The sequence below is a fragment of the Grampus griseus genome (assembly GCF_964374135.1).
Source record: "Grampus griseus genome assembly, chromosome: 17".
Classification (NCBI taxonomy): domain Eukaryota; kingdom Metazoa; phylum Chordata; class Mammalia; order Artiodactyla; family Delphinidae; genus Grampus; species Grampus griseus.
This window is the reverse complement of record NC_139011.1, coordinates 64,071,172-64,088,286: the sequence shown is the minus strand read 5'-3', so window position 1 is coordinate 64,088,286 and position 17,115 is coordinate 64,071,172. Positions and strand designations below refer to the sequence as shown.

At 39.7% G+C, this 17,115-nt stretch overlaps 1 protein-coding gene across 14 annotated transcripts in view; it reads right to left on the bottom strand.

The window, feature by feature from the left end:
* Nucleotides 1-17,115, bottom strand: part of STAU2 (staufen double-stranded RNA binding protein 2) — a 301,142-nt gene that overhangs the window by 52,496 nt on the left and 231,531 nt on the right. The window lies entirely within an intron of this gene.

Genomic DNA, 17,115 nt, shown 5'->3' with positions numbered 1-17,115 from the left:
CTAGAGCCCGTGCTCTGCGACAAGAGAAGCCACCGCAATAAGAAGCCCGCGCAACCGCAACGAAGAGTAGCCCCCGCTCGTTGCAACTAGAGAAAAGCCCATGAGCAGCAGTGAAGACCCAACACAGCCAAAAATAAAATAAATTAAATAAATTTTAAAAAAGAGAAAATATGAAGAATAAGCACCATTTAGATAACTTTCTCTATAGAAGAATTTCTACAAACCAATCATTATCAAGTGTCTATTGTCTGATGCTAAAAGTTAGCTCAAATGTTGGTACTAATGTGAGCAATACACGCGCGTGTGTAGGACTGTGTATTTTTTTTTTTTTGTAGTAAGGAAATAAAGTACATAAGTGAATTGCAAGTGCCCAGACTTTAGGAACAAGTAGAAAAAAAAAAAAGATACCTTCTAAAGTAAATGCAATTAAGAATCCTTATTAACAGAATAAGGTTAAAGGTTAAGGACAATGTATATGAGTATTAGCATAATACTTGACACGTAGTAGATGCTCTATAAATGTTCGTTTTTCTTTCCCTCCACTTTCCTATACCTTGTCAACAGGTCTCAAGATACAGCAATATAAACTATTTACATGAGTATATTTCAAGTCACCTGATAACTAGATTTACCAGATGATGCTATAATTCACAAAACTGATCACGTTCTTTGTTTTACAAGGGCTGCCAAGGAGTTAATGGGCAAATCCATGATGCATCTCTAGTAAATGTACAAAAACCCAATGTGTGCATTTTGCATATCTCACCCCAGTCTTATTTTTAAGCCTTTTTCTTAGTTCCTCAATTCCTCCCCTTAAACAATGTCATTGAGAAGTTTTTTAAGTCACTTTAAATCTTTTTTGAAATAAGTCAAAGCCTGTAGATGGAAAGATGGACAAATAGATTAAACAGACAGATGGCTGAAATTCATGGATGGCTGCATATCTGATTATTAATCAAAGACCTATGAGCCTGAGTGGTTGAATTAGTTCACTGATTTCACTTGTTTCTTTCTTTTCGTAAAAAAATTTACACGTGTACAAAAGTAGATGGAATAGTATAACGAGCCCCCATGAACCCATGCCCCAGTTTCAACAACTGCCAACTCACGGCCAATCTTGTTTCCTCTAAACCCCCATCCAACTTCCCAACTCCTCGATTAATTTAAAGCAAACCTCAACCACTATATCACTGCATTGGTAAATGTTTTAGTATAAATCTCCAAAAGATAAGGACTCTTTAAAAACATAACCACGGGGCTTCCCTGGTGGCGCAGTGGTTAAGAATCCACCTGCCATTGCAGGGGACACTGGTTTGATCCCTGGTCCGGGAAGATCCCAAATGCCATGGAGCAACTAAGCCCCTGCGTCATAACTACTGAGCCTGCGCTCTAGAGCCCATGAGCCACAAATACCGAAGCCCCGCGCGCCTAGAGCCCGTGCTCCGCAACAAGAGAAGCCACCGCAATAAGAAGCCTGCGCACTGCAACGAAGAGTAGCCCCCGCTCACCGCAGCTAGAGAAAAGCCCACGCGCAGCAACGAAGAACCAACACAGCCAAAAAATTTTAAAAATTTAAAAAAAAAACAACAAAAAACCAAAAAACATATGGGCTTCCCTGGTGGTGCAGTGGTTGAGAGTCCGCCAGCCGATGCAGGGGACACGGGTTCGTGCTCCGGTTCGGGAAGATCCCACATGCCGCGGAGCGGCTGGGCCCGTGAGCCATGGCTGCTGAGCCTGCGCGTCCGGTGCCTGTGCTCCGCAACGGGAGAGGCCACAACAGTGAGAGGCCCGCGTACCACAAATAAATAAATAAGTAAAATAAATAAAAACATAACCATAACACCATTATCATACCTAAAAATGGTTAACAATTCCTTAATACCGTAAAACATCAGCCAGTGTTCAAATTTCCCCCAATTGTGTCTGAATTTTTTTTAACAGATTGAATTTTAGACAGTGATTATTTCTGGATCAACTTATAAACAGTTCCTCAGTAAGTTAAATTTAGGATCAGAATGGAAACTTACCAAGGAACCTTCCTGCATGGCCTGAGGCTGGATTCCTCCAGCTCTTCCCTAAACTTTTTTCTCTTCCTGTAGTCCTCCCATCTTGCCTCATCTTCTTTATCCACAACTTGAGTTCCTGAGTGCATGTGCCCACGCACATGTACACACACAATGGGGGAAGCTTTGAAACTTGCTGTTGTGTAAAAACGAATGCGTGATATAAAAATGAAAATTGTAATACAGCAGAGAAATGGGCTAAACGAGTCCTTAAGAAAACTACTGTTAAGAATTATAAAATGTATAACTAATGACAACTATCAACGCTTTGAGCAGGATTATTTTCTAATACAGATATATTTAAACACGATCTACACGTATATATATGTGTATGCATATATATCTACATACATATGTAGATATTTATATATGTGTGTGGAGGCTGAAAAAGAACACTTTACTGTGCATATTTGAAATAGATTCTCTTATTCCAAAGTTTCTGAAAAATTTTACATCCCTCTCAAAATGCCTTTAGGAACACAGATATATTAAAGTGAACGGCTTCAGGAAAAAAAACCCCAAAAAACACAGAGTCAATGTGCCTTTCCTTCTACTGCTCTAGTCAGCCTCCTTACTGGTTTCCCTGACTCTAATCTCTCTCCCATGTCACCAAACACACAGGTGCTGACAGAGCTAGTTTTCTAAAACACAGATCCAACATGCCATGTCTTGAACATCATCTGTTGTTAACGATCATCTACAGAATCAAGTTCAAATTTCTACAAGTAGCAATCCAGGATTATTACAATCCACCCCCAGCCTACTCTTCCAGCCTCTACCCCACCGCACTTTCCCACACCAGTCCCTCTGGCTATGCGGCAATCGTTCTATGCCCTCATGTCTCCTTCAGGCCTCTGTGGTTTTGTTCATGTTGTTCCCTCTGCCCAAAATACAATATTTATTTACCCAGCATGATCTTGCAATGAGGAAATAAAGATAAGGAATAAGGCATGACCATTGCTCTCTGAGGAGCTCACAACCTGATGGGAAGCACTGATAAGTAAATACATATCAATAGAAGTGTGATGAGTACAGATGTATTAATGTGTACTAGGTTGGGTGGTGACATAAAAGAAGGGAGGGGCTTCCCTGGTGGCGCAGTGGTTGAGAGTCCGCCTGCCGATGCAGGGGACACGGGTTCGTGCCCCGGTCCGGGAAGATCCCACATGCTGCGGAGCGGCTGGGCCCGTGAGCCATGGCCGCTGAGCCTGCGTGTCCGGAGCCTGTGCTCCGCAATGCGAGAGGCCACAGCAGTGAGAGGCCCGCATAACCGCAAAAAAAAAAAAAGAAGGGAGGACTTAATTGTGTTATGGATATGAGGCTCTCAGTCCACATGCAGAAATAAAACATGCACAAAACACATGCAGAAAGGAGGTCCAATCTATGATTTAAGCACCTCCCAAATTAAATATGTAGAAATAATATGTGGCCATGGGATGGCTATATTCAAGAGCCCAATCTAAAAGCGTTTGCAGTTTATTACAGGTAATGCTTAGGACAGATTGTAATCACAAACTCAAATATAACTGGTTTACTTTAAGAAGTCTTTGTTGCCAAATAAACACAAAATCTGTGGGAACCAAACTAGAAGTGGAGGATAGCAAAGAGATGCCAAGCATTGTGACTTACACACAGAGACTGAAGCAATTCCTTCCAACAGATTACAAAGCGTACTAAAATACAGACTCATATAATTCTTGTAGTTCAACGTGACACTGAGAAGTAAAGCTACCACCGTAAATTTGAGTACGCCATTCTTGCGGCTACATTCACTCTGATGTTAATTACTTAAAATATTTTTTAAAATTCTCGTTACAGGGGCTTCCTTGGTGGCACAGTGGTTAAGAATCCGCCTGCCAATGCAGAGGACACGGGTTCGAGACCTGGTCCGGGAAGATCCCACATGCCACAGAGCAACTAAGCCCGTGCACCACAACCACTGAGCCTGTGCTCTAGAGCCCGCGGTCCACAACTACTGAAGCCCGCGTGCCTAGAGCCCATGCTCTGCAACAAGAGAAGCCACTGCAATGAGAAGCCCGCGCACTGCAGCGAAGAGTAGCCCCCGCTTGCCGCAACTAGAGAAAGCCCGCACGTAGCAACGAAGACCCAACGCAGCCAAAACTAAATAAAATAAAATAAATTAAAAAAATTCTCGTTATGAAAAGTATAATACAAAGAGTGCATATATACAAATTTATTTTTAAAAAAATCAACAAACATCCATGTACCCACGTCTCAGGATAAGAAACAGCACACGACTAGTATCTTGAAAAAGCCCTAATATCTCCTTCCCCAGTTGCCTCCCACTCCCTTCCTATGAGTGACCATTATCTTGTTTTTTGTGCTAACATTCTTTGGTTTTTCTTTATAACTTTACCATCTATATCCTACCGCCTAAACAACACTTGGGTTTAGTTTTGGAAAACCTCACAGCAAGCACAGACCTAGCGGTTTAAAGAAATTCGAGCAATATTGCTGTTACTAGATGGAAGGTCAGGAGAAGGCAGACTCAACAGGGGCCTAGCCTGGTTCAGGTTCTTTGAGGATTTGCAAGAGCGTCTACTGCAGAAGTCAGAGGGCAGCTGAGTGAGCCCTGAGAGACAGAGGTCTCACCACCTCTAGGCCAAGGTCACAGCCACAGTGCCGACCAAGAACCGGACATCTGGCAGGACTGTGGTCAGGTGTAGGCTGCTCTCTATCTTCTGTATTTTATTTTTATTGTGCCAAAATGCACATAACATAAAATTTACCATTTTAAAGTGGACAGTACGAATTATTAGAGAAATGCAAATCAAAACTACAATGAGATACTACCTCACACTGGTCAGAATGGGCATCATCAAGAAATCTACAAACAGTAGATGCTGGAGAGGGTGTGGAGAAAAGGGAACCCTCTTGCACTGTTGGTGGGAATATAAATTGATACAGCCACTATGGAGAACAGTATGGAGGTTCCTTAAAAAACTAAAAATAGAACTACCATACAGCCCAGCAATCCCACTACTGGGCATATACCCTGAGAAAACCATAATTCAAAAGGACACACGTACCCCAATGTTCATTGCAGCATTATTTACAATAGCCAGGACATGGAAGCAACATAAGTGCCCAACAACAAACAAATGGATAAAGAAGATGTGGTACATATATACAATGGAATATTACTCAGCCATAAAAGGAACAAAATTGGCTCATTTGTAGAGATGTGGATGGACCTAGAGTCTGTCATACAGAGTGAAGTAAACCAGAAGAAGAAAAATATCGTATAGTAACACATATATGTGGAATCTAGAAAAATGGTACAGATGAATCTATTTGCAGGGCAGGAATAGAGACAGAGACGTAGAGAATGGACATGTGGATGCAGGGGTGGAAGGGGAGGGTGGGACGAATTGGGAGATTAGGATTGACGTATATACACTACCATGCGTAAAACTGATAGCTAGCGGGAACATGCTATAAAGCACAGGAAGCTCAGCTCGGTGCTCTGTGACGACCTAGATGAGTGGGATGGGGGGGGCAGTGGGAGGGAGGTCCAAGAGGGAGGGGATATAGGTATACATATAGCTGATTCACTTCATCGTACAGCAGAAACTAACACAATATTGTAAAGCAATTATACTCCCCCCCCCAAAAAAAGGAAACCAACCAAGTAAATAAATAAAGTGGACAGTGCAGTGGCATTAACATTCAACTACTGTGCAACTATCACCACCATCCATCTCCAGAACTTCTTCATTTTCCCCAGCTGAAACTCTGTACTCCCAACCCCTAGCAACCACCATTCTACTTTATCTTTATGAAGACAGGTACCTCCTGTAAGTGGAATTGTACAGTATTTGTCTTTTTCTGACTGGCTTATCTCACTTAGCAAAATGTCCTCAACTGTAGCAAGTATCAGAATTTCCTTCCTTTTTAAGATTGAATCATATCCCATTGTATGTATATACCACATTTTATTTATCCATTCATCTGTGGATGGACACGGGCTGCTTCCACATTCTGGTTATTATGAATAATGCTGTATGGGTGTACAAATAACCCTTTGAGTCCCTGCTTTTAATTCTTTTGGGTATATACCCAGAAGGGGAATTGCTGGCTCACATAGTAATCCTATGTTTAAATTTTTGAGAAACTGCTACACTGTTTTCCACAGCAGCTGCATCATTCATTTTTACATTCTCTTCACCGGTGCACAAGGGTTCCAATTTCTCCACATCCTTGCCAACACTTATTTTCTGTGTTTTTGACAGTAGCCATCCTTATGAGTAGGAAGTAGTAGTACCTTACTGCAGTTTTTTTTTTTTTTTTTCCAGTACGCGGGCCTCTCACTGCTGTGGCCTCTCCCGTTGCGGAGCACAGGCTCCAGACGCACAGGCTCAGCGGCCATGGCCCACGGGCCCAGCCACTCGCTGCATCCCACATGTGGCACGTGGGATCTTCCTGGACTGGGGCACGAACCTGCGTCCCCTGCATTGGCAGGCGGACTCTCAACCACTGCGCCACCTGGGAAGCCCCTTACTGCAGTTTTTACTTTCATTTCCCCAACATAAGTGATGCTGAATATCTATTCATGTGCTTATTGGCCCTTTGAATACCTTCTTTGAAGAAAAGTCTACTTAAGTCCTTGGCCCATTGAAACGGGCTGTTTGGTTTTCTGTGGTTTGTATCCTCTGATTTTAAACTCACCATGTTCTACCTCCACCTCGCAGGAGAATATATTGGCGGAAGTGAATTAAGTGTCCTCAGACGATCAGGAAGCAGGACATGGGGAGGAAGGTAGGAACTTCATTAATACATGATTAAGGGAAAAAAAAATACAGAAAAGGATCTGGGCCAGGTTCACCTGGCATAAGGTCTTCAGGTTAAAAAGACTGTACACTTCCAGTAATGATCACAACAGTCAAGGTGTCTAGCTCTTGAATCATACCGCTCCACTACGCATTATACGTGATGTATCCTGGGATCACCCTTCATCCTCCTCGTGGACATGGCCTCTGCCCTGTTTCTATATCAGAGCTCCTGTGTCCTATCTTGTTCTTCCTCTCACTTTGAGGGGGCATATTTTCAAGGAGGTTTTTGAGAAAGGGGGCACAGAGGTAAATATTTTGAGACTTTGCATGTCTGAATCTATCTTTATTTGGTTCACTCATTATTGATGGATAGTTTGAATTGGTAGAGAATTCTAGTTGGTGACTCTTTTCCTTCAGAATTCTGAAGGAAATTAGAATTTCCTTTGTTGAAACTTTGTTTCAGTGTCACCTTCCTGCTGCTTTTCGGAAACCCAAAGCCATTATGATTTCTGAGCCTTTACATGTGATCTCTAGAAGCTTGTAGTTCTTCTTCTTGTCCTCAATGTTGTGAAGTTTCACAATGACATGCTTGAGTGGGGAGCGATTTTCACCCATTTCATCATGCACTCTGGGTTTTTTCAATATGGAAACTCCCTTCCTTCTTCTCTGTACTGTACTCTAGTTTTTGAGACTCATAATATTTGGATGTTGGACCTCTTTTGTTTTCCTACTTTTATTTTCCATCTCTGTCTTTTTGTTCTGCTTTTTGGCAATGTTCCTCAACTTTATTTTCTAATCCTCTTATTAGCAAACAAAAGCATATTTCTGGGAAATAGCATCATCATATTTGTACACCACATGGCAATAAAGAAAAGGGAACACCTTCTGAGCAAGAGTTTTAGGCCAAGTATAAAAGGAAGATGGGGCGAAATGCTAGCAAGAGCAGCTGTAGCTGTAAGACCAGGTGAAGTTATTATTAGCGCAGTGTGTGGCAAGGGCTATTGTATTTCTTTGGGTCTACTGAATGGTCAGCTTTACCCAATTGTTCTCTGCTCATGGGACTTGTTATAAAATTTCTCCCCCTGGGAATTCCCTGGCAGTCCAGTGGTTAGGACTCAGCGCTTTCACTGTCAGAGGCCCGGGTTCAATCCCTGGTCAGGAAACTAAGATCCCGCCAGCCATGTGGCCAAAAAAATTTCTTCCCCAAAGACCCCACATTCCAACATAAGAACAGAAATTTCTATCAGTAGTAACATCTTGGAATGTTTTTGCCTTTCAAATAATTTGTTCATTTCATATAAATTATTGAATTTATTGCCATAAAGCTGTGCATATTTCTTTATTATCCTTTTAATGATTGTAAAATCTGCAGTAATGTTACCCCTCATCCCTGAGAGTGGAAATTTGTGTCTTTTCTCTTTTTGTCCTGACCTCTACTCTGGCCAGGTGTTTATCAATTTTATTGATCTTCAAAAACCAGGTTTTGGTTTCACTGATTTCCTTTTTTCTTTTTGTTTACTATTTCACTGAGTTCTCCTCTCATCTTTGTTATTTCACTTATTCTACTTTGGGTCTATTTGCTTTCCTTCTTTTAATCTTTGGAGGTGAAAGCTGAGGCCATTGATCTGAGACCTTTTTTTCCTAATATATCACTTAGTGCTATAAATTTCCCTATAATTACTGCTTTAACTATGCTGACAAATTTTAATGAGTTGTATTCTTGTTTTCATTCAATTCAAAATACGATCTAATTTCCCTTGTGATCTCTTCTTTGACCCATCCATTATTTAGAAGTGTGCTTTTTAGCTTCCAAATATAGGAAAATTTCAATATATTTTTCCTTTATTAATTTTGAATTTAATCCTATTGTAGTAGAGAACATAGTTTGTGACTTGAATCCCTTTAAATTTATTGAGGCTTGTGTTATGGCCCAGAATATGGTTTGTAGAGGTGAATGTTCCATGTGTACTTGCAAATAATGTGTATAGTGTTCAGTGGAGTGTTCTGTAAATGTCAGTTGGGTCAAGGTGGTTGATAGTATTTAAGTTTTCTATACCCTTACTGATTTTCTGTCTACATGTTCTCTCAGTTATTGAGCAAGGGGTATTGAAGTCTCTGACTATAATTGTAGATTTGTCTATTTCTCCTTGCAGTTCTAACAGTTTCTGCTTCATAAATGTTGAAGCTCTGTTAATAAGTGCACAAGCATTTAGGATTGTGTCCTCTTGATGAACTGGTCTACTTATTAACATGAAATGATCTTTTTTTTTAGTTGGAAAACCCATTTTATTTAACATCTTTACTGGACTATAATTGCTTTACAATGGTGTGTTAGTTTCTGCTGTATAACAAAGTGAATCAGCTATACATATACATATATCCCCATATCTCCTCCCTCGTGTCTCCCTCGCACCCTCCCTATCCCACCCCTCTAGGTGGTGGTCACAAAGCACCGAGCTGATCTCCCTGTGCGATGCGGCTGCTTCCCACTAGCTATCTATTTTACATGAAATGATCATCTTTATCTTTGGTAATAATCTTTGTTCTAAAATCTACTCGTCTCATATTAATATAGCCATTTCAGCTTTCTTTTGATCTTCTTTGAATATCTTTGAGTGCAGAGAACAGACGGCCATGTATATAGAACAATCATCTCTATAAAATATCTGACAAAAGTCATAACATCAATACATTAACAAGTTCTGTGTGGTTGAAAATATGACACAGGGCAGTGTGATTCCCCAGACTGGCAGTATCAGCACCACTTGGGAACTCGATAGAAAGCAAATTCTCCGGCTCCACTCCAGACCTACTGAATCATGATTTCTGGAATGGGACCCAGAAATCCGTGTTCTAACAAGTGTACCTGGGAATTTCCAGGCTTGCCCAAGTTTGAGAGTCATTGCCTAGAGTCCGCTCTCACTTCTGATTCTGGATGAAAATACTGGATGAAAATACTTATTGGTGGTAGGGAGGTGAACCCAAAAAAACATTTCTCAAGCTAGAAGGGTATTTCTGCAACCTTACCTTTATATAATATTGCCCCAACCAAAGGCCTGTTTTTGAATTAGTTATATAATAATACTCCTGATTAAAGTGTAATAACAGAATAAATAACTATAGAAAGAACTAACATTTGTTTTAAATAGGATCATATTTCAGGAATATGGGGAAACATTCATTGCTCTGAGTTTTCAGCTATGAGTTTTTTTTTTTTTTTGGCGGTACGCGGGCCGCTCACTGTTGTGGCCTCTCCCGTTGCGGAGCACAGGCTCCGGACGCGCAGGCTCAGTGGCCATGGCTCACGGGCCCAGCCGTTCGGCGGCATGTGGGATCTTCCCGGACCGGGGCACGAACCCGTGTCCTCTGCATCGGCAGGCGGACTCTCAACCACTGCGCCACCAGGGAAGCCCTCAGCTATGATTTTTAAAGGTAGGAAATGCTGCTTGTGGAAACATCATAATGAATTTTCACTGCATGTGACTACCGAGTCTTGGGGATGAATCAAAGTGCAGGATGACTCAAAAACTCCCTCCTCGATGCAAGAGGGAAGAGATGTGGGAACATATGTATATGTATACCTGATTCACTTTGTTATAAAGCAGAAACTAACACACCATTGTAAAGCAATTATACTCCAATAAAGATGTAAAAAAAAAAAAAATTCCCTCCTCTTCAAACAACTCTACAGGGCAGAACTTTTGTTTTCCTTAAGGTCTAGTACAGAAGGTAGGTCATTTTCTCAGTGAAGTTTCCTTACTGTGCAGTTGGTCTCTGTATATATAGTCTTTTGAGTGCTATCCCACACAGGTGGGATTGTTCTTCCTTTTATATAAATGTACTTTTTTACTCGGAGAACTGCTTTTTGCTGCTGCTGCTAGTCTATACCATGTATAAAGCTCCTCTCAGGTGTAGGGCTGCACTGGGTTCTTCATACACATGATCTCATCTAATGCCCACTATCACTCTGCCAGGCAGGTACTACATTCCTCATTACTGACAGGCAGAGCGGCTGACCTGTGCTCGTACTGCCGGGGAGTCTAGGTGAGGGGGCAGATTTCTCCCTGAATCCAAATCCAAGAGAATTCCCACTGGGGCCACCACAGCTACTAGTTATAACTTCAAAACATAAAGAACAAAGGAAAAAGACTCATGATCTAAAAAAACCTCTTTTTTTTTTTTTGAGTTCAAAAATGTAATACACATTTGAATGGTAAACAAGTTGGTTTATTTCAGCATACATGACATATTTCTAGGTATGAAAGGAATCCAAAGGAAAGAGAAAAAAGTCCTTGCCTTGGCACTTTGTAAACTTACTACATGCAAACACACACCCTCATGCAAACACCCTAAGCTAAAAAAGTTCTTTTAAGAAACAGTAGCAGAAGTCATTTCAGTAAATAACCTTTCATTTAATACGATCTAGACTACGTATTTGCATGAAATGTACTCAGTTTTATTTTTAACAGAAGTCTTTTATTTAGGTTACAAGCTATATATACTACTTAATTTTTTCATAGAAAGATCAAGACTTGTGAACTGCGGTATAGAAATTTTATCATATAGCAATAATTGAGGACTGCAATATTGTTATGTATAGTTAATTGATTTGAACCACTCACTAAATAAAACTTACGAACTTCATTTTCAGGATCACACAAAGAATTGGGTTCAGATTAAATGGCGCTCTTTAGCCAACTGGGACGGCTTAATTGGTGGTTTTCTCGACAAAGAATGGTAAACAGAGCTCCCATACCTTTTCTAATTTCCTTGTATCAGAACCAAAAACAATATTTAATATTTGCTTTGTACCTTCCACAAGAAACTTTTTAAAAAGCCCCATGCACAGAGTGGTCAGTGGTCAGCGGTCAGCGGAAGAATTTAAAAGCCTAAAACAAGAAACAACTTTGGAGGATAGAGTGGTTGGTCTTCCCTTTTTGGCATCTATTCTTAGTAGCATAAAAATGGAGTTACAGAAAAAGTGTTTCAACATGCTGATAAAAGATTAAAAAGGATCACTTGGCTTGAAGGAATTTTAACAACATAACATTAAGAGGAGAGGAGGCTGTAAAGTAAAACCAAAAAGCATGTCCACAAGAACTTGAAGAAATCAGGAAAAAAAAACACAAAAAAAAACCAAACCAACCCTCACAACTTGTCTAGACAATCATGAACAATCATTGACTCGGTTTGTTATAATGTCAAATTCACTTCTCTTAAAATATGTGATTTATATGTGACCATTTACACAGCTCTTATCTATAATTTCAAAGGTGATCAGTTCAAACTTTAATGAATTTTCTTGATACTGAATTTTTAAACCTTTGAAATCTTATATTTCAGTAATTTACTATTAACTTAACATTTAAGCCAAGCTGCATGATCTAGAGAAAATGCAATCTCTTCTGATGATTAAATTTCAGTAATTGAACATAAAAACATTTGGAACAAGAAGGACTGTATAAATGAACTGTCAGCATATATTACAACATCACAGCGTTGCTTAGGTAAGAAAATGCTCCTTGAAGAAGCTGGCACAATAAGCAGCCGCTTGGAAAAACAGAGGAAGTGAGCTATCACTGCAATAACGAGGAGGAATTCCATTAAGGCTCCAGGCCAGGTATGTGAAGGAGGTGTGATTGATATGCGGGACTCAGAGATTCACTGTGTGGGACATTCTGAGGCCATGCCTACATGCATCGAACGTAACGCTGTATTTGGTATCAGAGTCTGACTGAAGTGGCGTTTACAGGGTCATTGCTCTTGCTCTTTACTTTTAAATGCTAAGGGTTTTGTTTCAGCCATGCCGTCAGCAAGGGAGCAGTTTTTGCAAGGAAAAGAAAAATACAGTCATGTCCAGAGTTAGTCTCATATTAAGATGCGATTAGTGTTCACTTTTAGTGTCAACGACAATTTAAAAGGCTACATTTCATACAAAGTCAGGGATGACAATGACCATGAGCTCATCAAGTCCCCATGTTCCTATCAGTAGGTCCCTTCGGATACTGCTCATAAATGGTAAGATTTTAGAAGCCAGCATAATGACATGATAGAAAAACAAATTAAAAAAAATTTGATATTTATGAGTACAGGAGTATGGAAGAAGTCATTGTTTTGAAGCTGCTTCTAGAATTGCTACAGAGCATTGGAATTTAGTTCAAGTTAACGTAACTTCCTTGAAATGTTAAAAGGCAAAGGTTAGTTCCAAATCTATATTTCTAGTGTAAGTGATCATATAATGGAATACAGGTCAGCTGGATGGATTTGAATATTTTCGGTCTTTAAAACATTCCTTCTGGAATACAAGTGAAATCTAGCACAGCAGAACCTTGTTAATGTATGACTTTTTATTACATGAATTCTGATATAGGGACGGCTAAATAACGTTTTACCAAACCCACCTATAAGGTGGACGTTAGTCCCATTTACCAACACCCAAGTCATAGAGAAAAGGTTCTGCTTTTCTGTCTCCTGCACGCACAGAAGAGGGAAGCAGCCTGGGACCCCTAGTTCTGCTACTAGCTCATTGTGTGACCCAGTTAAGGCAGTCAGCTCTCAATGGCAATTAAAAATGCAAAAACTACGCACACTGGAGGTTAGTTTAAGGTTGCCTACAAAGTTTTCTCCAATAAAATAAGGTTTGACAACTGGCTCTGACAGAAGTAGAAGACATAACCTTAAGGTATTTGCTTTTTCCATACCCTGTTAATTATTTAGTAATTTTACATCATAATTGTACTTCATCCTTCCTCCAAGACCAAATTCAGATGGACACGTCCTGAATCCCATGGGCAAAAGCAGCAGCATGGCAGCCAGCACTGCCAGGACAGTGCCTGTTATTTGAATTCATGACGCCATCCTCGACACCAGCAACTGGCATTACAGGCAGTTTCTAAAATGTTGCTGTTTTGCTTTTTAGAGAACTACATCGCTACACTTTTAAAATAATAATTTGTTCTAAAATGATTCATCAGTTTAATATGATATAGAGCCATTGACTCTCTTCTCCGCACCATTCCGTGGACTTAGGAGACGCTCCTCAGCCCTCGAGGAGTTTACAATCCAATGACCAGGTGGCTCCAGGAGAGAGGTGGAAAGTGCATGGAGGTTCAGGAAGGGAGGGCTCTGAACCAGCCTAGAGAATTAAGAAACATATTTCTGGATAACGGTGACCTCTGCAATGGGATTTCAAGAACCAATATAACTATGAAAGGAAAAGCAAGAACAAAATGAAGAGTCAGGAAAGCCCGAGGAAAATGAGGTGGTCTGGCCAAAGCCGGAGTGTCTGTGGGATAGCTGGGAGGAGAGGCTGGTAAGGAAGTTTGGGGTGTACCGTTGAGGATCTTTGATTCTTCTGATAAGGAGTCCAGACAGGGAGGAAAAAAATGGAGGCCAGGCCTCTCTCCACGGCCAACTAAACTGAAACTGCATCAACTAAGTACATGACACACTGTCATTCCGTTTGTTGACTGTGTGCTCTCAGTGAGAACAGGAATCTTGTGTGCTGGCTCCTGAATCTGCAGGGCCTGCCCCTAACAAATACCTAAATTTTTGTTGAATAAATAAGTAAACGAACAAATAACTAAATCTATTAATTACAGGTAAATGTGAAGTTTTAAATTTTACTATTAGTATATCTCTTCGCGCAAATAAATTTCTATGTGATTTATTTCAAGTAAATGAGCACCTGAATAATTCAATGGCGTTTTCTTTCCTCCACATTACCTCCTTTCTAGGTTACTCAAAACATTATACAAATAGAGAAAAATTAACAAATTTTATGTGCAAGGAGTTGAAGTTGTAAGCTTGTACTAGAGACTGGTTTTGCATATTATTAACTATCTATTTGTATTAAAAGCAAAATAATTATTTTACCAAACATGACCTCTAATAACAGAAAATGCTCTCTCAGGTTCTCCTGAAAAATATCTATTCTCCAGATCTGCTTTTAAAAGGTTGTTTTAAGCTAGAAACCCAAGAAAATCCCTTATAATGGTCACAGAAAACCGTATCTAATATTTCAGAATTTCCCTCTCTCATTGGCCATTGACTCTTGAAATTGGTGGCATTGACAAATGTAATCTGCTCTTTCCCCCCAACCTGTGGCATCGTTCAAACAAGGAAGTATTTTAATGGAGCCGCAGCTTAAGCACTCTCTTGTCCATCAAGCTGCCAATGCTATCCATACGGCAGTTAGGGAAATGATGCAAAGAACTTCCTTTTGAAAGAATTCTCCAGAACTTACTTCTGGGAAGGACCTTGGGACTCAGAGCCTGCTATTCACTCTGGTGGGTGGTGGGAGTGGAGGTTGGTTGTATTGATAGAAGAGAGGAACCCTGGTGTTTCCTCCCCAAACTGAAACCCGCTGTCACTGGAAATTAATAAAGAGGTGACCAGACGGCTTATGAATTTTCTGTAATAATAGAGGGGGCTCCCAAACATGGCAGTGATTACGGATGAAGAATGTACTTTTCTCTCCTTTCCCGTAAACACCCTGGAGTGCCCTTCTTTTTGATAAAGAGGGTGAGAGGGGATCTGATTTGTTTGTTTGTTTAATGTCCCACTCTTGCCTCTTCCTGCCGCACTCTGCAACGTGAAAAAGAACACTTTTCTTGCCAACTGCACATGTAAACCATCTTGGCGCATCTTAAGAGCTTTAAATATATCTGTACAAGGCAATATTGTGGCATTATTATCAATGCTGAACAGTGGTTTAAATAATCCTAGACCAAATTAGCTTGATTCAGATTAACAACTGATACAGCAAGAGAAAACCAACATTTGGCATCTAAGAAAGGAGAGATTAAAGTTACTTAAAAACCAGAATATAAATTTTCATTAGGTACAACCTATATATAACATAAAGATGAATTCATGCTTTATAATGAATCATAACTTATATTAACTGTGATGAAATATTTGGGAGAATCAGTGATTCTGAAATGTAAACTTGCTTATCTAATTTGGGAAAAAAATCAGTTTACTATAAAGAAAAAACATTCTGTGTGATGCAAATATTTAATCCAGGCAAAAACAGTTTCAGTTTTGTGGCACAAAGTTTGTACTCAGTAAATGTTAAGAAATATATGGGTGAAAGAATGAAAATTTTACCATAAACACTTTTTGCCCTTTAAAAGAACAACGGGGTGATGTAAGTGTACTCTTATACAGAGTATGCATTTTTAAATTACCTTTATATACAAACATAATTTAAAATTCCAAATAAAAAGATGGGACTAAAGTCAGAAAACAACATATATATTTTTTATATTTTTACTGTGCTATTGACATCATGTTTGCATCCAGTTGTGAATGTTCAAAGGTTAAAAAAAATGTACAAGTTTCCTATTTAGTAGACGGAATTCATCATAAAATAGCTTTTGATTACAAAGAATCCAGCGTTTATGTCTCTGCTAGTCCAAGGAAATAAAGTTGTAATAAAGGAAATAGAGCAGTAATAAATTCCTCCAAAGCAAAGGTAAATTGACCACTCAAGCCATATCTCTAAAAATCACCTTGAGGTTAAATTGGGAAGAAATATGAGGAAACGGGAAATTAAAGATCAGTCTTTTAAATTTGAGGTCTCCTCATTGACAGTGAAAGATTCAGTTACTTAAACTGTTTTTCGCTTTTTCATTTATGAGTTGCTTTTAACAATATTTCATTCCTCAACAGAGGAAATAAGGAATGCTCTTAAAAGAGAAAAAAGCTATACCAGGCTATTAAAATCTTCGCTAAGAAAAATAAACAAATCAAGATTGATCTCTTGGGTTTCTCAGGAGTTCACCGATTCCAAATCTTCACATAAGTTTCAAAAGGGAAGAAAACAATAAAGCTTCTCTATAATACAATGCTTAGTAACTCACGGGGGCGGGGGGGTTGCAGGGGTTACTAACAGTGGAAATTTGTAAAATGCATTTGACTATAATTAAAGTAAGTACAAGTTGAAATGAAAATCCAAGTTTCTATCCCCCAGTACTGAGAAGTATGGGTCAATTTTTTCTACCAATTCTTCAGAGATTTTCTAGAATAGTTTTTAAGAAAAGATTGTGCTCTTAGCAATACTTTGGCAGAAGGGATTGTGGGATGGGGAGGGTGGGAGGGAAGCTCGGGGGGAGGGGGCGTGGGGATGTATGTGTGCACGTGGCTGATTCACTTTGTTGTACGGCAGAGACTAACACAGTATTGTGAAGCAATTATACTCCAATAAAGATCTATTAAAAAAATAAAAAAAGAACAGCAATGTAACTATTAAATAT